The following is a 23,504-nucleotide window of genomic DNA, read 5'->3' as shown; positions in this document are numbered from 1 at the left end:
ACTGGGTGACACACATAACTCAGACAATAAAAGGGAGGAAGGAACATCACAGTATTAAAACGGGGCCCATCGCCTGCTGTGCTTACAAAGGCAGACATTAGTCTGCAGGAACTCAGAGCTTGGGGCATTGTCTGCAGTCCTGGGCAGTAGTTTCTGGTAGGTCTCTGATGACACCTTGATTGAACAAAAGTGGACACTTGGGTCTTTCTCTTACATCAAATGCACCCTATTTAACAAACTTAGTTGTAGACATTGATGAATTTGAGCATGTTCTGCGGTGTATATTCTAAACAACAACAAAACAAAATCGATTTTAGAAAAGCTTCTGCTCCATGGTGTTTTTTTAAAAAAATTATCATTATATTCATGGTGGGGGCAGATCAAGGGAGGAGAGCTCTGCTCTGAACACTGATCCTGAAGCTGGTGCAGTGGCCACACTTCGTTGTGCCAGCCCTGGGGTCGCCATGACGTCTGCATAGCCACACTGCAGAGAAGGGAGTCCGAGCATACGTCCTGATGATAGGTTGTCAGAGTCTGTCCAAGTGTGGTAGACAACACGGAGGCAGAGTAGGAACACAAAGACATCAATGGTCTCCAGGTTGGGCAGGGTCTCTCAGCTGTATCCAGATGTTGGCTTCTGATCACAGCAGTCCCAGGGCTGCTCGCCCAACTTGGTGGCTTCATCTTCCCAAGAACACTCAGCCTTACAAAGGCATCTGGGAAAGACGTTTCTTCTACTTTCCACCTCACAGGGGCTACTCAGGGGTCCCTAGGATTCCTGTCCATCACCAAGTTAACCCCAAAAGAGCCTAGATTTTGGGGCCTAGCAGGGGAAATCTCTGACAAATATTTAATGATGTCTCCATTGAGGCCATGGGATTCTTGAAGTGCCTTTCATCCGGATGTGCCATGAAGTGCCAGATTAATGGCAAATTTGGTAAAGACAGTCACAGCATTGGTTTTAATACTCAGCACAAACCCTTCAACAGCCCTGTGGGTAGGACACCCCCGATCCTCTGCCCCTGGTGCCTGGGTTCAGTGAGGAGCAGGAGGAAGAGGAATCTGTGCCCACGGCAAATGGGAGGCTGTCACTGCTGGGAAGGAGATGAAAGAGAAGAAATGGGGCTGAGGGCCTGGGACCTGGGGACCACATGCAGGGGTGAGAAGAAGCAAATAAGAGGAAACACAGGAAGTCAAAGGAGAAGCCCAGGCAGAAAGTAGCAGAGCAGGGCTGTGTGTGCAGGGGTCCTTCCCACCTGCTGCCCTGATACTCTCCGTGGATGCCTAGCCTCTCTCGGGTGACCAGCACCACAGTAGGATCCTAGCTGGACCCTCACAAGGCCTGGAGGAGTACTTTCAGCCTGAAACCCACACGGGACACCAAGCCATCCTCATTTCCTGGGGGGCTCTGCTTGGTGGGAGTAATCAGGAGTGTCCCCCCAGGGGCCATGCAGCCAATTCCAGCTGCCTTCTCTCTGGTGACTGACACTGTGGCCGTCATTTCTGGTGAGGCCCTGGGGATGCAGGCTGGGTACCCAGCCTCTGACATCTGGCTTTGGCTCTGTCCACTGAGGGCAAGTCACCTTCCTGCTCCAGGAGATCCATCTAGCAGAGCCTGGGGCTGCAGGCTGGGTACTCGGCCCCTGACGTCTGGCCTTGGCTCTGTTCACTGAAGGCATTGCTGGGTAGTCTGGGACAGTTGTCAGGTCTGCTGTCTGAGTGGGAAGTCCATCTGCCCTGCAGAACAGCCTACAGGAGCGCCCCCAGGCCTGGGCAGGGGTCAGTCCATGCTGGAGCCATGGGGAACTGTGGCCAGAGCAAGAGAATGTTTTGGTGAGGCTACTGAGACTTGGGAAGCAGTTGGATGCTGTGGGTCTGAGTTAACGGACGTGTCTTGCTCACTGGGTTGTTGGGTAAGGGTCAGGGTGCAGTTCACTCAGAGATAGTGAGGAGAGGCTTCAGCTCCACAGGCAGTGGTGGGGAGTCCTGCTTCCAGTTGGCCTGGCTGCTAGGCGACTGCCTACTCTTCTCTTTTCTTGTTTTTCCCTGTGACTGAAAGGAACCCTATAAAGATGGGGAGGGGATGGATAATGGCCAGGCTCTGGGGTGGGGCTGGGGTGAGAAGCTCCCATCCTCCCCTGGTGCCCCTGTCTGCTCTTCCCCTGAGGGATTTGTGGATTCATACCATTTAGATCCCAAATTGTGATGGAGAGCCTTAGAACTCCAAACTTACACATCACAGTGTGGTGATGGTTTAGCGATCTGCAAAATTCCTCTTCACAGTGTAAATAAATCAGACCCTGAGAAACCAGCCAGTACAATCACTTGATGATTGTATCTCTGATGTTGACACCAAGATGACCCCAGGGACCAGGGAGGGGCTGTGTAGCTGTCAGCTTGCTTCCCATCACCCTCCAATCAGGGTTCTGGTGGAGGAAGGGCTCTGCCTTGGCCAGTGGGAGAGGGCAGGACCTATGGGGGAGGGGCTGCTCTACCATGGGGCATGGCGTTGACATTGTGTTACCTCAGTGGGTGACAGTAACCTTGAAGTGGTGGGCATGCCTGGGTCCCTCGGGTGACATGGATTTGCCATGGGAAATGTAGGTGCCTTCCTTCAGCCTCCAAAACACTCTCCTCTTCCTCATCAGTATATTCCAAATTAGCATACTGGATCTGAAACCAAGCTAGGCAGGGCTGCAAGTCTCCCCACTAGGGTTGCCTCAAACATTCCTCAGTCTTCTATTATAAATGACTCGGATGTATAAATGGCTCCAATGTGGAACTGGGCTGGAGGGATTTCAAAGGATTCTCTCACTAATGAGCACGCACCAATAGTTTCCCCAAACTGAAAGGATCTTACAAGGCGTAGGAGGAAAAAGTCATTAGCATCGTTAGTAACCATGACCTGGCTCATTCCACTGACAGTTGGCACTTTCACCCGAGCCAGACTGACTCAGCACCGAGCCTGGGATCTTGTTACAGGCAGATTTGGATTCAGTGTCACTGGGGTGGAAGAGCAAATCCTCAGCAGCACGTCCACCTGGAAGAAAGTAGCCCAAAGTCCTCTCAGAAGGCCCCTGAGGTCCTACAGTCTTGATGACCCCTCCACGCTGGGCACCCTCCTTCTGTCCACCTGGCTTTTTTTTCATTAGCCTCCTGTTGGGGGCAGGATCCTCACCCAGGGACTCATAAGGTTCATGAGAACCCACAACTTTGATTTTCTCTTCTTCTTTTTAAATAAATAAAGGTTTTGCCGATTCACTTTTCCCGTGCCAGCAGATGCCTCTTTAGGAAATGGCAGCTTCTGGAAGAAGCTCCTAACTATCAATGGTGCTTGTTCTGGAGTCTAAGAACTCCACAGGACTTTAGCGTCAAAGCACGCTATTTTGGCCTGAGCCCCGAGATTGAGTGCCCTGCTGGGATACTGTGCCCCTGTGTTCCCACTGCCCTCCACATATACACCCAACCTGAGGTCACTGAGCTGACCGACTCCTGCCGGCCCCACGGGAGAACTGGGATCCACAGGATTTTCTCATTAATTCATCAGAAGTAGACCCCCAGGCCCTTCTTTTGAGGGAATTGTGGATGAATTCGAACTTACAACCTTTTGGCCCGAGCCTGGGGCTGCTCTTTGATTAGCTCTTTTTCTTGAAGGGAGGACATGCCACTAGTTAGTGGCGCTTCAAAGGAGCTCTGGTAGTGTGGGAAAAAAGTTATAATCCTGTTTATTATAATATTCGGGTAACGTTTTTTATTTCCTGAAGTAAAGACTTTATGATCTCTTTTTCTTTGGTTACTTCCTGAAGTGAGTAAAGAATTTATGGTCACTTTCTTTTTCTTTAAACCACTTCCTGGAGTAAGGAATTTATGATAACTTTCTTTTTCCTTAAACTACTTCCTGGAGCAAAGACTGACCCCTCTCTTCTTTTCCTAAAGTAGGAATGTGCGCCTTAAAAATTTGAACTAGCCAACCGAGTAAGGGAATAGATTGTGTGGTCAAAACCCTAGCCAATAGGGTGAGACACAGCCTTGAGACTCGCGTCAGGGATTACAAACCCGAGTGGACTGCCCACTCGGTGTGCTCGCTGGCCTGTTCGTGTATGGACGGCTATGCGCACGCACCCTCTTGGAAGAGTAAATTTTACTTTGCCAAGGTAATTTAGTCTCACCGAGTGTCTTTTATGCGACATTGGGATTCATTTCTAACAGTAGCATAGTGGTTACAAATCGGGCTGCTAACCTCAAGGTCAACAGTTCAAAACTACCAGTTGTTCTGCGAGAGAAAGATGAGACTTTCTGCTCCTGTAAAGATTTGTAGCCTCAGAAACCCTGTGCAGGGTCACTATGGGTCAGAACCGACTCCACGGCACATAACAGCAACAGAAGAGTGGAGCTTCAGAGCCAGCCCCCGGTCCATGTGCGCTTTGCTGAAATGAAGAAAAGTAGAGAATTCAAGTGCTGCAAGAAGGGGTCTGGAATTCCCTAGGACCTCAGAGAAATGGGTCTCTGCCTGCTATGCCACACGACCGAGAGGACTGCCAGCTCTTCTAATAGAAGAACAAAGGTGTCCCCACCTCATCATCTTGGAAAAGTCCTCTATTTAAATAATAATATTAATGATAACAATAAAACACCACCACCGCAAGCGATTGGAGCCATTACCTAGAACCCAGTCCCCAGTTTTAGGCTACATTTGTTGTTTTGCTTACTTAGGAGATGGTCCAAATTGGCGGGCATCCTCCAATAATGAACTTGGACTTATGAACAAAGCTTTCTTGTCCTTGTTGTTGTTGTTAAGTGCCATCGAGTCTGTTCCGACCCATAGTGACCCTGTATAGGGTTTCCTAGGAGCAGCTAGTGAGCTTGAACCCTGACCTTGCAGTTCAAACCCATTAACCCACAGTGCCACACCAAGACTCCTTGTTATGTAAATTTTCCCTAGCTGGGAAAGGATGGAGGCAATCCCTGCTCACAACAAATTCTCATCACAATGGCCTCATTTACTGTCATGCAGCTTTGCAATCACTTAAAAGGCTTCAAGCATTTTCTCCTACTGACCCTCAAAACACAAGCCCAATGCCACCTAGTGAGTGTCCATTCTGACTCATGGCAAGCCTACAGGTCAGAGTAGACTTGTCCCATAGGGTTTCCAAGGTTGTAATCTTTATGGAAGTAGATGACTCCATCTTCCTCTCCTGTTGTGACTGGTGGGTTTGAAATGCCAACCTTTCAGTTATCATCTGATGACTTTAACCACTGAGTGTCCTGTACTTCTTCCTTGCATGAAAACTGAAACCCAAACCTACTGCTATCCCATCCAGTCTGACTCACAGTGGCCCTAGATATTGTTTCTGAGAATGTAAATCTTTATGGGAGAAGATAGCTTCACTTTTCTCCTCTGGAGTGACTAGTGGATTAGAACCACTAACCTTGTGCAGATAGCAGCTCAAAAACCATTCCACACTGTGACCAGAATGCCTTACACTAAACCCGCTGAGTTCATTCCAACTCACAGCAACCCTGCATAGGGGTTCCCGCCTGTTCCTCTTTATAGGAGCAGAAAGACTCATATTTCTCCTGTAGAATAACTGGTGGGCTTGAACTGCTGACCAGAGCTTTTCTTAGAGTGCTTCTTCCTCATACAACAGAAAACAAGAAACATTTGAACCCATTCCAACTTAGCTATAAATTATAGTTAAGGACACATTTAGGAGCAGATCTCCTTTGTAACCTGCAGCCAAAAGCACTGTTTTATATTTATATCCATATCTATATAGACGGCAAAGTCATTTGAACCACAAGGTTGGTGGTTCAAGCTCACCAGCTCCTCCTTAAAAACCCTATACAGGGTCGCTATGGGTCAGAATGGACTCGACAGCACTTAACAACAACAACAACAAATATATGTATACATATAAAGAGAAATCTTAGACCTGAAAGCATTGATCCCTTGTCACACACCGTATTGCCACCGTCTTAGAAAAGGAGCAGCTGATAGTCTTACCTGGTACTCATCTGGTTTGGGATGTCTCTGTCCAAGTCCTTCCAGCTGTCACCTCTGAACACTGAAGGACCCCTCCAGGTCCATCAGATGCTATAAGCAGCCCTCACCACTGACACTCACAGAATGATGAGCTCCCAAGCATCCTTGGATCAGACCAGTCACTTTTCCTTCTCTTACTCTAAAATCTGCGATGAACGGTTTCCTTGAAAACCCTTGTAATACATACTCATATGGACAGAATTAAAGATTGAGGTCAGACAGTTCAAAATGAGAAATTGCACAATGGCTGAGATGCTTAAAAGCTGGATGTCCCTGATTAAGTTGACAGGATCACATGTCTTCAGATAGGCACCCTGTCTTCAATAACACTGGTTCTTTCTTAGGATCTGTAACGAGTGGAATTGCTCTTTTAATTCCAGAGCAGACAGAGAATCGACTAACTTGCAGTTAGCAGTTCAACATTAATCCACTATGCCACTGGGGTTTCACATATATGTGTATATGTGTATATATGTGCGTATACGTTCATACACGTAGATATGTGGTGTTGGTGTTCATTATGTGCCGTGGAGTGGAGTCAGTTTCGACTCATAGCAATCCTGTATAGGGTTTTCGAGGCTGTAAATCCTTACCGGAACAGAAAGCCTCATCTTTCTCCCATGGAATAGCTGGTAGTTTCGAATGGCTGACCTGAGGTTAGTAGCTGAATTGTAACCACGAAACTACCATTGCTGCTTATGTATGTATGTGTGTGTGTGTATACACATATATATGTATGTGGAGTCTTGATATGGCACTATGGATTAAGCATGGGACTGCTATTGGCAAGGCCTGTAGTTCAAACCCATTAGCCCAGCCACTCCTTGGAAACCCTATACAGGGTCACTCTGAGTTGAAATTGACATGGCAACACTTAAGATAACAAATGTATGCATGCAGGCATGAGTGTGGCACTGTGGGTTAATGTGCTGGACTGCAAGTTTGGTTTAAAGTGAAAGTTTAAACTCACCAGTTGCTCCTCAGAAACCCTATACAGGTTCACTCTGAGTCTGTGCTGTGGAGTCGGTTCCGACTCATAACGACTCTGTAGAGGGTTTCCAAGGAGCAGCTGGTGAACTTAAACCACCGACCTTGCGGTTCAAACTGACTGCAGTCCAGTGCATTAGTCCACAGCGCCATGCCAGGACTCACCCTCCTCCCCATATATATTCTGGTTGGTAAGTGCTGTAGATTTGGTTCAGACTCATAACAACCCTGTATAGGGTTTCCAAAGAGCGGCTGGTTGGGTTGAACCCTATGTAACTGTGCCCAATGTTAAATAACTAAACTGCTATTTTGTATTAAGTTTTCAAATACATACAGCTCTCCTTTGCCACAGTAGAAGTTTCACTGATTGGAATCTGCCCCACACTCAGATGCCCACAGTGTTTGACCCCAGGCTCTGCACATTGTAGAATTCAAAAGCCCAGCTGGAAGCATGCCTTCCCCCCACCCCCCACCCCCGTGTGAGAGAGCCCCATTTTCACAAAGGAGTTCCCCCCAGATGGGGGAATGTGAGGTGGTGGGCAGTAGACCCTGAGTCTGAGGGTGACACACAGGCAGCCCATGAGGGCCCCTCTGAGTGTGCCTTTAAAGACCACCCTCCTCTCCACTGGTTAGCTGCTGAGGGCTTGTACCCCAGGGAGTCCTACTCTGGGAGTTTGGCTTTGAGCATTCTAGTACTTTCTGGAACTTTCCCCTTGCCCTACATGAAACATGTTCACTGAAAACTGATCCGCAGGTCAGTTTCAGGAGGGATTCAAAGTGGGCTCAAGTGCTCCAGTTACACAGCATCCAGAAGTCAGCAAGAACCCAAGGAAGAAGACATCACCAAGAAGGTCCATGTCCTGCTCCAGCAGAGAGGCAGCGAGAACTGCACCCACAGCTACTGGGGCACAGAGGCCAGAGGTATTTCTTACAGGGCACTTCCGTGGTCTTCATGGGCGATCTGACACCCAGGGCTCTAGGAGCTCCAGAAGTCTGAGTGTGGTCTCTGCCCTTGTCAGTCAGATGGCCCCCTGCCCAACCATCCATTATCCATTGATTTATCTATCTATCCACCCATGCACCCACTCACCCGCTCTCTCTCTCTCTCTCTCTTCCAACTGTTGATTGTCCATCTGTCTATCTCTCTCTCTCCGTCATCTCTCTCTTTCTCTGACGTGGACTAGCAACAGGTCAAGCTCGAGCCCTACTTCACACAGTTTCCAATCAGCATGATTTCTGAGTTCCTTCACTGATCCCAACTTTTGGTTGACAAACAGCCTGGACCATCCTGGTACCTCCCCCTCACGCTCTGTTTCTTGTTCCTTGTCACACTTGCCTGTCCTAATTATGTTCCCACAGCTGTCTGCATACCTGCCATCCCACTAATTAGGGCCCACCTGCTCAGTTTCCTCTCATTACTGGCTGTCAGTGCTGAAGTTTCTGGAGCCTCTTGCAGGGCTGATGTGTCCAGCAGAAACAGCGATGCAGCATCCTCAGAGCCTGTGGCCTCCTCAGTAGAGAACGCCAGTCAGATGAGGGCTACAGTTCCTTGTGGACAGTGGTCCTTGGGACAGAAGCAAGCAAGCTATCTGGGATCAAGCTAAATGGATTCACCCTGATCTAAGGTCTAGACATCTTATCGCTGGTGTGTAATCTATGCTAGGAAATGATACTAACAATTTACAGCTCTATTTTTAATTTCCAGCAGTTGTCATCCCTAGGTGTGATGGCCAGGAGTCAAACCCTGGTCTCCTGCAGGGAGTTGTGAGAGCTTGTATGCACCTCAGTTCTAGTTGCTACATGTCTGTTTGTGGGGGCTGGTGTGTTGCTAGGGTGCTGACTAGGCTTCAGCACAGGCTTCCAGACCAAAAGGTCAGGAAGAAAGATCTGAAGGTCTACTTCTGAATGCAGGCATACCTAGGAGACAGTGTGGGCTCTGTTCCAGACCACTGCAATACAGAACATACCACACTGAAGTTAGTGTCGTGAATTTTCGGTTTCCCAGTGAGTAGACAAATTATGCTTACGCTGTGCTGTCGTCTGTTCCATGTGGGGTGGCACGGTGGAGGTTGAAATGGAGTCAGTATGGCAGCAGTTGTGGGGATGACGCCGGACCCTGCGGTGCTTTGTTATGTTGTGGGTGTCGGAACCGACTCAACAGCACCAACAACAGCAACATGACGGAGAAGTCGGAACTGTTGTGAGAATGAGCACTATGTGGCACGGAGGCATGAAAGGCGCGCACACCATTAGAAAGATGGTGCCTGTGGACCTGCACCAAGCACCTTCACTTTGTACAGGACCCACCATCTGTGAGACACAGTGAAGTTGAGCACAATAAGATGAGGCATGCGCATATTAGCTAATGAAAACCGTACATTTTGATTTAGTTTCAATAATTTCTGATACTAATCACCCTAATTAGTCTGTGCATTAATATGTAAATTGACATCCAAATGCTTAGTTTAATAACAGCCATGGAGAAAAACATCTTCCTGATCTTTGGAAAATACCATTCTCCCAGTTTAGATGTGAGAAGATGGCAGGAAGATAAGGCTATGGGCGCAGGGCAAAGTCAGGACTAATGTTCTGGGCGGTCACACAGATGTCAGCTCCTATGAAAACAAGCGCACACATTGCCCTTCAGTGAACACTTGCTGTTTGGCAAAGCACCAGACCCTGAAACACCTTGTGTCCCATCACTAATGTCCTCCATGTCCCCAAGCCAAGGCCCTGATGTGTCCTTGGTTCCAGCATAGGTGGTCCTTGTTCCCCTATGGAGACAGCATCCTAAGACTCCTGAGCATCTCTCTGGCTTCCTCCAGGAGAGATATTCCACGTTTGTGGGTTCCTCCCTCTCCCCCTCCTCTGCCATCTAAGTGCCTGCAGGTCGATTTTCTCCCTACCACTCTACTCCTCAGCACTCGTGGAAGCAGCAATCAAGAAATCAAAAAATGTGTTGCGTGAGGCCGATCTGCTGCACAAGACCTCTTTAAAGTGTTGAAGAGCAAACAAGTCATTCTGATGACTAAGGTGCGCCTGACCCAAGCCATGGTATTTTCAATCACTTCATTTGCATGTGAACATTGGACAATGACTAGGGAAGACCAGAGAAGAGTAGATACATTTGAATTATGTTGCAGAATATTCTTGAAGGTAGTGTGGACTGCCAGAGGACATACAAATTGATCTTGGAAGAAGTACAACAAGAATTCTCTTTGGAAGCCTGGATGGTGAGACTCTCATACACTGGACGTTATCAGGACGGACCAGTCCTTGGAGAAGGACATTATGCTTGGTAGTGTGGAGGGTTAACAAAGAAGAGGAAGACCCCCAATGAGGTGGACTGACACGGAGGTGAAATCATGAGTTCAGAAGCAACAATGACTGTGGAGACAGTGCAGCATGGTCATTGCTTTGCTCTAGACAATGACACTGTGTGCAGCTAGCACCCTGGGTCACCCACTCCAACTCCTGACTGTCTCCTCCACAGTCCTGCCTCACAGGCACCTGGCTATCTCATGTGCAGACCCAAACCTGGGAGACAACTTGCTTCTTCTGTGTTGCACAACTCCGTGTCTGCCCTGAAGAGATCCACCGACTTTCTCGAGGAAGGATTCCTGAATCAGTCTGTGAGACTCCCTGTTTACAGTCTGGACTGCTTGTGTCTCCTTGGACCCACTCCTCATGCTCCTTCCTGACCTTCATTCGGTGTCTTTCCTCTCTGTTTGCCACACTAACTGCACACGTCTCTTTAAGTCATTACAGCTGGCCAAGCCCTTCCTTTCCTCTGGACTTTTGTCTTTGCTATGCCCCCTGTGCCAGTCCTGTCATGCTTCAGGGCTCAGTTAACATCATGGCTCCGGCTTCTCTAATCAAAGTAGGGCGGGAAATCTAGACCCCTGCATCCTGCTTAGCTGTTTGGTAATTGTTTATCTGTTGCAGGTTGTCACCCACCTTGGTAGAACGTAAGCCTCTTAATTAGCTTTGTGTCTTTTGTCCCTGGTAACCCCCTCAAACCCCCCCAAAGATGGCTGCCATCCAGTCAGCTCTGACTCAGAGCGACTCACTGAGACTGAGGAGAGCTGCCCTGTAGCATTTTTGTAGGTAGAATGCCAGACCTTTCTCCTGAGGAACATCTGGTGGTTAGCAGCCAAGACTTTAAATACTGCACCTGTCAAATACCTAAATAAACAAACACCAAACCTAGTGCCATAGAACGGATTCTGACTCATAACGACCCCATATGGCAGGGATCTTTAGGAAGAGTTCTTATAACGTGTCCAAGGTATGAGAGACAAAGTCTCACCATCCTGGCCTCCAATGAGAATTCTTGTTGCCCTTCTTCCAAGACAGACAAGCACCGAAATGCTAACCACAAGGTCAGTGGTTCAAAACCACCAGCTGCTCCTCAGGAATCTGCTATGGGTCGGAACCGACTTGACGGCACTTAACAACAGCAAATTGTTAGGAAGTAGATTACCTTACCACTCTTTTACTGTGTTGCTGGTGAGTTCAAACCACTAAGCACTTTAGACATTCATTGTGTTGTTGTTATTAAGTGCCGTTGCGTCTCTTCCGACCAATAGCGACCCTGTATAGGGTTTCTGCAGAGCAGCTGGTGAATTTGAACTGCCCAAACTGACCAGGACTCCAACCACTGCACTGTTGTTGTTGTTAAGTGTCGTCGAGTCGGTTCCGACCCATAGCGACCCTGAACAGGGTTTCCAAGGCTGTAAATCTTTACGGGAGCAGAAAGCCTCATCTTCCTCCCATGGAGCAGCTGGTAGTTTCGAACTGCTGACCTTGTGGTTCGTAGCCAGATTTGTAACCACTACGCTACTGCACTGTAGGTAGTATGAAACTCCAACTGAATGAATCAGCTGCTAACCAAAAGGATGGTGGTTTGAATTCACTCAGAGATACTTTGGAAGAAAGGCCTGAGAAACTACCCAAAGATCAGCCAGTGACTTCCCGATGGAGCACAGTCTGACTCAGACACCCTGAGTGGGGTTGCCAGGACTCAGAACTGAAGGACCAGCAGCTGGTGATGGGGGTTAATAGGAGAGGGCAGGACTACGTGAGTTAATAATGGTAAATTTCCATTATCTTTTCATTCCATTTTCCCACGAACTTTTTGAAGTCCCCTTGTATACTCCTCAGAAAACGTACCCCACTGGACCTGCAGGTAGACCCTCAGACCACTCACGCCTTTCCTTCGTGTTGTCTGGGTTCTGTATTTGAGGATTTTCTTCAAAGTCAAAAAAGTTAAGTTCTTTCACACACTTAATGCTACAAAGTTTCCAGATCTGTGTCTGAACAAACATTAAAATTGCCAGTTCAGCCATTAAAAGGAAGGGCTGTTAGCTGTATGTGGGCTTCATAATCTTTTGTGGAAATACACAGACAACTCAGGAAGCCAGGCAGGACACGCTAGGGACAGGCAAAATTTGGGAGACCCACTTCTGTAGAACCTGCTTCTCCCAGACATGGCGGTGGGCTCTTGGCCACGATGCTGGTGGCAGCCACAGAGGGAAAGTTCTTTTCACTTCAGGCTCATTAGCAAGAAGCAGCTGTTGGTTCACTGAGCATTGGTACCAGCCCGAACAGAAGGTGCCGATTTGTGGGAAGGTGCAGTTCCATTCCTGGGAAACATCTGGGCAATGGTCAAGGTGACCAGCCACTTTCTGATTTGTCCTTGGTGAGATGGAATCAGGCTTCAGGTGGTGGTTCCTCTCAGGACTGAAGTGTGCTCAGCTTGGCCTTCTGGAACATTCAGTAACGAAGCTGGTGTGGATTAAACATAGACTCCAGGTCTCCTCCGCTTTGATGAGGTAGGTCAGGTGATGCATACAGCTGTCATGGGGTCAGTGTCCCATCCCTCCATGTGACCATCCTCCAGTACCCGGTAATGCTTTCTCTCCATTTAATCACAATGACACAGTGGCATCATTAGGGTTGGAATCACCCAGAGGGGTAACCCATGTTGTCTCCCTCCAGTTCCCATGGCCCACCCCCGAACCAGACCTCACAGCATCTCTAGTAACGCCTGCTATCGTTTTAATCATGGGATCTCACGGTAGCATCATTGGGATGGATTCTGGGTGTGGTGCTGTATGATCAGCATTGAACTTCAAACCCACAAGCTGCTCCTCAAAAAATCTATACAGGGTCACTATGAGTCGGACCAATAAACACCATTCTTATCAATGGAGAAAATATTGAAGTTGTCAAGGACTTTATTCTTCTTGGATCAACTATCAACAGTCTCTCAGAAGCAGCAGACAAGAGATCATTGCATTGGGCAAATCTGCTGCACAGGAACTTTTTAAAGTGTTGAAGAGCAGAGATGTCAGCTTGAGGACTAAGGTGTGCCTGACCCAAGTCATGGTATTTTCAATAACCTCATATGGATGCAAATGCTGGACAGTGAATAAGGAACATCGTAAAAGAATTGATGCCTTTGAGTTGTGGTGTTGGAGGGGAATACTAAAAGTGCCGTGGACTGCCAAAAGAACCAATAGATCTGTTTTGGAAGAAGTGCAGCCAGAGTGCTCTTTGGAGGCCAAGATGGCTAAGCTTCGTCTCTCATACTTTGGACACATTGTTCGGAGGGAACAGGAGCTGGAGAAGGATGTCATGCTGGGTAAGGTGAAGGGTCAGAGAAAAAGAGGAAGACCCCCAACGAAATGGATTGGCCAGGTGGCATCATTGATGGCGTCAAGTATGGCGGCGGTGTTGGGGTTGGCCCAGGATTGGACATTGTCTCGTTCTGCTGTGCATGGGTTCGCTATGAGTCAGTTCTGACTTGATGGCACCTGACAACAACAACAACATGAGTCAGAAGCAACTTGATGGCACTTATCAACAACAACCACAATCAGTAGGATTGGTATCACCCAGAGGGGTAACTCATGTTGCTACATACCCCACCCCCATGATCGTCTCCCAATACCAGACCTCACAGAATCTCTAGTAATGCTTGCTATCATTTTAATCTTAGAATAATATGTGATAAATAGAATTATAAATTGCTTAAGTGTGATATTTCTTAGATTATATAAATTGTTGCTGTTATTAGATGCATTGAGATGGTTCTGACTCATAGTGACCCGGTGCACAATAGAACGGAACACTGCCTGGTCCTGCACCATGCTCACAATTACTTGAGCCCATTGTTACTGTCACTTACCTTCCACCTTACCAAGCATGATATCCTTTTCTCTGACATCACAACTCAATGCATCAGTTCTTCTACAGTCTTCCTTATTCATTGTCTAACTCTCACATGCATATGAGGCAATTGAGAATACCATGGCTTGATTCAGGTCCACCTTAGTCCTCAAACTGATGTCTTTGCTCTTGAATACTTTAAAGCGGTCTTCTTTGCAGATTTGCTTGCTGCTTGCATGAGTGTAGATTGTGGATTCAAGCAAAATGATGCCTTTGGCAACTTCATTCAATCTCTTCTCCATTTATCTTGATATTCTTTACTGATTGAGTTGTGAAGAATGGGTATTCCAGAATACTTAATTGTGCTTATGAGGAACCTGTACATATACTAAGAGGCAGTCATTCAAACAGAAGATGTGCATACTGAACGGTTTAAAACCAGGAGAGGTATGCATCAGTTTTGAATCTTTTCACCATATTTATTCAGTCTGTATGCTGAGTAAATAATCTGAGAAGCTGGATTATATGAAGAACAATGTGACAAACAGATCAGAGGAAAACTCATTACCCTGTGATATGTAGATGATAACAAACTTGGTTCCTGACAGTGAAGAGGGCTTGAAATACTGATGAAGATCAAAGACCCCAGGCTTCAGTAGATTTCACCTCCATGTAAAGAAAACAAAAATGCTCACAATGGACCAACAACACCAAAATTAATGGAGAAGAGATTAAAGTTGTCGAATACTTTGTTTTGCTTGGATCCTCTAACAACACTCATGGAAGCAATATTCAAGAAATCACAGGGTGTATTATATTAGGTAAATCTACTGCACAAGACCTCTTTACAGTGTTTAAGGTAAAGACATCAGTTTGAGGACTAAGGTGAGCCTGACCTAAGCCACTGTATTTTCAATAGCTTCATTTACATGTGAGAGTTGGACAATGAATAAGAAAGGCAGTAGAAGAACTGAAGCTTTTAAAACAAGATTTTATTGTGAATTATGTGATAGTTTACACGGGAGAACATTAGTTTTACATTCATCCTATTGTATATAATTGCTATGGTTACAATCCCCTCCATGCATCATCAACCAACCAAAGGGTATACACTACAAGCCTGTCACCCAGTCGTCAGCACACAGCCCCTCTCCCTCTCTCCGTCTAAAGTCCCCAGCTGCTCCATCTCTCCACGTCATCGTCTCTGCTTTGAACTGGTGTTGAAGAAGAATATTAGAAGTACCATGGTTTGCCTGAAGAACAAACACATTTCAAAATTCAAATTTAAACGAGATCATCAGGAGGTCCCCTGCCTCCCTCTTGGTATTTGTCCTGTGGACATCCTAGTGGGCACAGGATCTTGCACAAGTGGGCAGAGTTAACGTCTTCCCTGTAAGGTGGGGGCTATGTGCCATGGAGTTGATTCTGATTTCTGACTCTTAGCAACGCTGTATTGGGTTTCTGAGGCTGTAAATCTTTACCGGAGCAGAAAGTTTCATCCATCTCCCATAGAACTGATGGTAGTTTTGAATGGCTGACCTTGAGGTTGGCAGCCTGACTGGTAACCGCTACACTCTCAGAGCTTATCCTACATTTAATAGTAGGCTCTGTGGTGCTGTGGGATAATGCCCTGGAACGCAAGGTCGGCAATTCAAACTCACCGGCTGCTCCTCGGAAACCCTATACAGGGTCGGAACAGACTTGACAGCACTTTACAACAACAAAAGACAAAAAAGTAGGATCCCAAAGTGAATAGATAACCAGGTCCCAATTGTGTTTAAGTGTGTGTGTGAGTGTGTATGTCTGTGTAGGTCTGAGTGTCTGTGCCTGTGTCAGACAGTTGTTAGTTTGATGTGTGTATCTATCTATCTATATGTGTTTGTCTCTGTATTTGTGTATCTGTCTGTGTGTTTGTGTGAGACAGTTGTCTATGTGTGTGTATCTGTCTGCCTGTCTGTCTGTCTGTGTTTGTCTCTGTATTTGTGTATCTGTCTGTGTGTTTGTGTGAGACAGTTGTCTATGTGTGTGTATCTGTCTGCCTGTCTGTCTGTCTGTGTTTGTCTCTGTATTTGTGTAACTGAGAGTTTGCCTGCCTGTCTGTCTGTGTGTCTAGTCTATATATCTGTCTGTGTGTCTGAGTGTCTGCCTGTCTGCCCGTGTCTCTGTGTGTGTTGGTGTGATGTAACTGTCAAGGAGAGAGCATCCTCCCCTCTACATCTTTGTTTCCATTTCGGTAGTTTTGGACACACCTCTAATTTCATTTCAAAGTTAAAAGTAGCATCGTGTGAGGATTTCACAGTCTTCTGGTCTTTCTATCGATTGTTCTACTCAACCAGTACTTACTGGATCTCTGTGATAGTCCAGGTGGTGGTGGGCTCAGGGGGAGCTGACCCCTCATGAAGGGTGGGAGTCTCAGCCAGGGTCCCTGTGCCCCCTCCTGCCCCAAGGCAGATGTGGAGTGGGTCTGTGCAGGAGCAGAGGGAGCTGTTCACCTTGGGGACCATCAGCACCTGTCACTCCAGCTGACAAAGCCCTGCTTCTGCCAGCGTTTACCATGTTTACTTGTCAAACATCTTCCCAACCAGCTTAAGTATTTGCATTAATCTATTTTTTTTTTTTTTTTTTTGGTAGGGAAAAAACCAACCCTCCAAAACAATACATGTCTTAACTTTAGAAAATAGTTTCTTTTGTTAATGTGGAGAAAAAACAATGAGAAAAATCTGTAGAAAATGACAAATTAGAACAGATGGATATCTTCCTTAGATAAACTAGAATTCTTGAGTGAGTGGGAATTCACCAGTGGGAACAAGTGGCGATACTGGAACGAGACAAAGGCCTCGAGCAAACCTAGCACGTGGGGACATTTCACTCTGCCCTCGGAACTCGTTCTTCATGTCTGGTGCACATGTTCTGTCACATAGAGTTTCGTGTTCTCTTTAGCTGCTGTCAGCTTAGCCCCTGACTCATAGAGACCCCTGTATACAAGGTAGGCAGGGGATTGGACCATTTTGATTCATAGATTTTCATTTCCAGCTGCTCTGTGGAATCTATTCCCTGACAATCTATTCCCATGAATATTTCAGTCAAGAACCCCCACTGGGGCAGTTCTACTCTGCCACACGGGGTCACCCTGAGTGGGAACTCTCCGCTATGGCACCGCACCTGCCAGCAGGTTCACAAGTATGTCTCCAGGCCTTTCTTCTCTGTCTTACTCAAGAGGCTCCCACAAAACCTGCTCAACATCCCAGCAGCACACAAACCACCCCTGAGAGATGGGAGGAGCTGTCCGTGAAGTGCATTGTGGGAAATGGAACCGGGTCTCCTGCACAGAGGGACTGTTCTACCATAGAGCCACACTGCTCCTGAATCTGACTGTTGATAAAGATCGAGCTGAGAAGCATGTAGACCTCTGCAGAAGTGGAATAGGGGTCTTCGGCCCACACTGTAGTTGCAGGGAGGCCACCAAGAGGGTGCCAAGCCCCCACTACTTCTGCATAGTCACAGAGCTCAGGGCCCCACCCCCACAGCAGCAGCCACCAAGCTGTGACCAGGAAATCCCAGGTGTCTTGAGCCACTTTATCTGCCAGGAGACAAGCAGACACGTGGCGTTGGCCCCCAGCCTGACTGCTCCCCAAATCTGGAAGGAGCTAGACCATGCCGGAAGGATGAGGGCCAGGGCACACAGAGCTCTGGATCACTGTGCCCATGACATTGTTCATTATGAGAGATATCTGCTTCTGTGCAGTTCCCAACCCCTCAGCCTGGGCTGGTGAATAATCTGGAAAGAAAAACAGCTTGCCCTCTCTTCACGGAAAATCATTGTGGTCATTGTTGCTCCACAAATCAATCACATTCCAGAACCCAGACTTGGTGGTTTCAGTGACCCATTTGTCTGTAGTCAGTCCCTTGGTGGCATGTGTGTTGCTGTGATGCTGGGTGGCTGTGTCATCAGCATTTCAAATACCAACAGTGTCACCCGTGGTCGATAGGTTTCTGTGTATCCTACAGATTAAGACAGTGTAGGAAGAAGGGTCTGGTGATGTATTTTTGTAAATCAACCAATGAAAACCCTGAGTCACTACCGCATGTTGCCCCATGTAGTGCTGGAAGACAAATCCCTAGGTTGGAAGACACTCTGACTACATGGTGTCTGCAGCACTGAACTCAAGCCCACTTACAGCCTTGAAGTTGATGTAGGACCCACAGTGCTTCGTTCGGCTGCACATGGGGTCACCATGAATCAAAGCTGGCATGACAGCAACAGCATGTACTCAGAGAAGAGTCCCAGGCATCCGATCCACAACCCACATTGGAGATGTAGCCTGGTAGTGCTCAGTACCCCCCTGGGTAACCCCCGGTCTTTCTTAATGGGTCTTTGTCCAACCTCCTCTCCTCCTGGGGGAGATATATCATGGGCCTATATAGACATATAAATGGAGAAACAATTGAAGTTGTCAAGGATTTCATTTTACTTGGATCCAAAATCAACACCCAAGGAAGCAGCAGTCAAGAAATCAAACAGTTTATTACATTGGACAAATCTGCTGCACAATTGCTGTTACAAAGCAAAGATGGTACTTTCAGGTCTAAGGTTCATCTGACCCAGGTCAGGGTATTTTCATATTGCTCATAAGCACGTGCAAGCTGGACATTGAAAAAGGAAGACCCAAGAAGAATTGATGTCTTTGAGTTATGGTGTTGGTGACAAATTTTGAAAGTACCATAGGCTGCCAGAAGAACAAATTTTTCATGGAAGAGGTACAGCCAGATTGCTCTTTAGAGGCAAGGGTGGCCAGACTTCACCTCTCACATTTTGGATATGTTATCAGGTGGGACTAGTCCCTGGAGAAGGACATCATGCTTGGTAAAGTTGAGGGTCAGCAAAAAAGAAGAAGACCCCCCAACAAGATGGATTGACATGGTGTCAGCAACAATGGCTCACATATAACAAGGACTGTGAGAATGACACAGGACTGGGTAGTGTTTGGTTCTGTTGGACACACGGTTACTGTGAGTCAGAGCCAACTTGGCGGCTCCAAACAACAACAGCCCAGATGTACAGTGGCCTATGCGAAGCTCTTGGGTATTGACTAGAGACTGAGATTCCCTGGAGCTCACTCTTCACATTGCTAGAAGGACACCACAGAGCACACCTGTGAGAAGGACCAGGAGGATGTGAAGGTGGCATGTGATGGAGCTGAGATGCAGGGAGCAGGTGGGCAGCACAGGGGCCCTGCACCTTGGGTTTTGTCTGTGATGTGAGAGTCAGGATCAGACAAGTCACCAGGCAGAGAGTCCACCTGGGTCAGCGCTAGCTTCTCAGCTCCAGTAGCTGGCCTGTGAGGACATTCAGCCACTAGTAAACACAATCACAAAACCAGACCTTGGGCACTCAGGTATTTGTGTGTGGACCCTCCCAGGTTACAAAAGTGGACAGTTGATTTGCAGTGATAAACCCTGAGGGCTAAAAAAAGGAAGACTGAGGATAGTGTCCACTCCTGGTCTGAGTGTGGACTCTGGGTTCCAGGAGGTTGGAGGAGGGCCTTCCTTTAATGTCATAGATTGAATTGTCCCACCTCCTCCCAAATATGTGCCAAATTCGTGGTCCTTGTACCGACTCTGATTCTTGTTGGAAATAAGATTTATCTTTCGTCATTGTAATCAGACTACACCAATATAAGATTTATCTCAAACCTCATCACTTCCGAGTTATAAAAAGACCAGAAGACACAGAGACACATTGGAGAAGACAAGCCATGTGAACATGGGCCACCGTCTGATAAGTCACAGAATGTCAGGGGCTACTGACAAAGAAGGAACAATATAGCCGGGACCCTGATTTGAATGTTAAGTCTCCAGAGCTGTGAGAAAATAAATTTCTATTCCTTAAAGCCCCCACATGAGGTATTTGTGTTACAGTAGCACTGGACAACTGAAATGTTTAGGAACTGTGCTCATGGCTGGAATTGGGGTGGATTTTCCCTTCCTGGCTCTCACCTGGGTTTCTCTGGACACGTTCCAGGTCTTAGGGTTTTTCGAACTCCCGGAACAAAGGGGAGACTAATGCCAATAACCAAGTGGAATGACCTCTAGCCAATTTTTCATATTATGCTGATGTTCTTAAAGAAAGTAATTTTTGGCAATGATCTCTCTCAATGCTGTTTTCTTTGTTTGGGGGAAAGTGTGGTTAGGAGAAGCAGCAGACTGAAGTAGAAAGCGCCTTTCCAAACAGACTCAGCTGCAAGTAACAAGGCAAAGGCTCTAGCTGCTTCTGCTGGGAGCTGACGACCTGGGCATGGACCCAGCTGACCGGTGTGCAGGAAGAGGAGAAGGACCATTTGGGTTCCCTAGGACTCCCGCTAGCCAGCTATGCCTGGGAAGTGGTGGAGCTTGGAGTAAACGCATTGCTTGCTGCTATAGCTACAGACAACAGTCACCTGATACACGTGTCACACCTTGATGATAAGCAGGTCAGGACACAGAGAGGGTGAGGTATTGGGGCAGGGAAACTAGACTTCAGAGCTGAAGACCCATCATGACTTTACATCCCTGCATCAGCACCACATCGTTGCCCAGCGCAGAGACTCACTGTAATCAAACTCCAAAGAAGAAAAACAAATCGAAAACTAACCAGTGTGTGAAGAAACAGTAATGGAATTCTGGTGAGAAAATTGTTTGATAATTGCTAACATTATGCCAGTGGTGAACAAACTTAAATATGTCCAAATGAATGTATATTCATTCTAAACAAATGTTAATTGAATGAACCGTTTTCTAATTTCAAGTTCTTGCTGATGATGGAGAGATGATGGAGGCTATCAAGCTGAGACAGTCTTGATGCCCAGAAATAGCAGATAAAGGTTTCTTTGTGATATTTACTTTAAGTGTTCAGAGATGGTGCCCCTCACCTGCCTTGCATATTAGACTGTTGAAAGAAATACCCATCTGACTAACGTGGCATCTATTTACTGATTGAAAACAAAATAGATGTTACCTGGTCTATTCTGACTCATGGTGACCTTAAGCGAGTGAAGGGAGAACTGTGCTCTGTAGCATTTTCAATGGCTGATCTGTCAAAAACAGATCTCCAGACCTTTCTTTGAGGCTCTGGTTGGACTTGAACTTTCAACCTTATAATTATCAGAGAACAGGTGAATCATTTTTTGTTTGTCATTAATTTGGAATTCCAATGAAAAAAAAGGACATCTGACCACACAGTTCATTCTACCTTTAAGCTGCATCAATGAACACGTCCTTTGGGGTTTTTCTAAGGACCAGCTGTGCTTTTTTTTTTTTTTTTAACATTTTAGGGTTTATTAATCCTCTGGTGAAAAATCCAGTCATCGCAGAATCTTTATTCCTTCTTTATGCCAGTACCAACATTGGCCTTTGTAGTCCCCCTGACTTTCTTTATTCTGTTTTTGAGTTCCTTGCGCTGTTTTCTTCTTCTCACACAGACCATGTCTTGCAAGTCTTGTGTTTGGGTTCATTTTTCTTTGCTTAATCCAAGGAGTCATAAATCATGCCAAAGCCAGTAGTCTTGCCACCACCAAAATGGGTTCTGAATCTAAACATAAAGATAACATCTGGTGTCATCTTATACATTTTGGCAAATTTTCCCCAAATTTCTGTCTTAGGTACTGTTGCCTTCCTGGGGTGAAGGACAACAATGACCATTTGTCTCAGCTGAAGGAGTTGGTTGGTCATGAATTTCCTTGTCCAGATAATTACTGTGTCGTTCATGATGGCGGCAGACGCTCAGGCGGCCAGGGAGGAAAAAAAGCCCAGGTGTGGTTTTGATGTTGCCTGTACAACAAGCTTTGAGGAGAACAGAGCTATCTGAAGAGTAGATGAACTCAAGCTTCCCAGGCAATATGAAGTGGAGCTCCCATTTGAATGGAGGTCTGTAGGACACCCAATCGTCCCTCAGAAGTGAGAGTGGTCATGTACATTGGGCATGGCTACTAGGAGGGACTGGTCCCTGGAGAAGGGCCTCACACTTGCTAAAGTAGAAGGCCAGTGAAAAAGGCCCAGAGGAAGACTCCCTCAGTGAGCTGGAGTGACAGTGACTGCAGTAGTGGAGTCAAACAGAACAAAAACTAGACGATGGGGACGACCAGGCGGTATTCCATTCTGTTGTACATCAGGTCTTTATGAGTTAGAACGGATTCTACAGCACTTACATCCTGGGGTGGTACTGTAGGATAAGCACTCAAGCGAAAGGCTGGCCATTCAAACTTCCCTGCCGCTCGCTGGAAACTCTACACAGAGTTGGAACAGACTCAAGGGCACTTAACAACAAAACACCAACAACTGAAGGTTTTAGAGGACCGAGCTCTCCTCACAAGAAAACTTGTGAGTGGATGGTCCTGTGTTTGGTTGGCTGACCAGCAGAGAGAACCAGCCCTGTCTCTCTTTGCTGCCCAGGATTACTGTGGGTGTGTCCTCCCAGGAGCATGCAGAGAGGCTGCCTTCTGGGAGTCTTCTCACTGTCTGTGGAGGACTCCTGTGAGTACAGGCAATGACAATGAGCAGCTCTGCTTTCACGTCTCCTGAGCTTACACACAGAGGCCCTGCGTGTTGGACACGGTCAACACAACAACTGCTAGCTCAGTGGCAGGAGTGTCTCCCAGAGGTGTCTCAGAAAAACAACCTGGGGATCTACTTATGAAAACTCAGCCACTGAGAACTCTGTGGAGGACAGCTCTGTTCTGACTGACACACATGGGGGCACCATGACTGGAATCTTCTTGTAAAAATGTCAGTTACTGAAAACATGTGGAGCACAGTTCTTCTCTGACACACATGGGGGCACCATGAGTGGAATCTTCTTATGAAAAATCATCCATTGACAATGCTGTGGAGCACGGTTCTCCTCTGACACATGTAAAGATACCACAAGTGGAATCTACTTATGAAAAATAAACCACTAATAACCCTGTGAGGCACAGATCTACTCTGACACACATGGGGGTACCATGAGTGCAATCTAGCTATTAATAACCAGCCACTGAAAGCCCTGTGGAGTACAGTTCTAGTCTAACACACATGAGGGTGCCATGAGTGGAATTTTCTTGTGAAAACTCAGCCACTGAGAACCCTGTGGAGCACAGTTCTCCTCTGATATGTGTGGGAACACCATACATTAGCGTTGACTCAATGCTAGTTCGCTGTTTGCATGTCTGCATTCACATGTGACATTCCTGATGGGAGTAGGCTGGGCAGGTTGTTCCCTTCTCTGAGCTCCATCTAGGAAATACAGAGATGAGAGTGGTCCAGGTTTGTGTCGGGTTCAGTGGGC

Source organism: Chrysochloris asiatica, unplaced genomic scaffold (assembly GCF_000296735.1).
Source record: "Chrysochloris asiatica unplaced genomic scaffold, ChrAsi1.0 scaffold00105, whole genome shotgun sequence".
In the NCBI taxonomy this organism is placed as follows: Eukaryota; Metazoa; Chordata; class Mammalia; order Afrosoricida; family Chrysochloridae; genus Chrysochloris; species Chrysochloris asiatica.
This window is presented reverse-complemented; position numbering follows the sequence as displayed.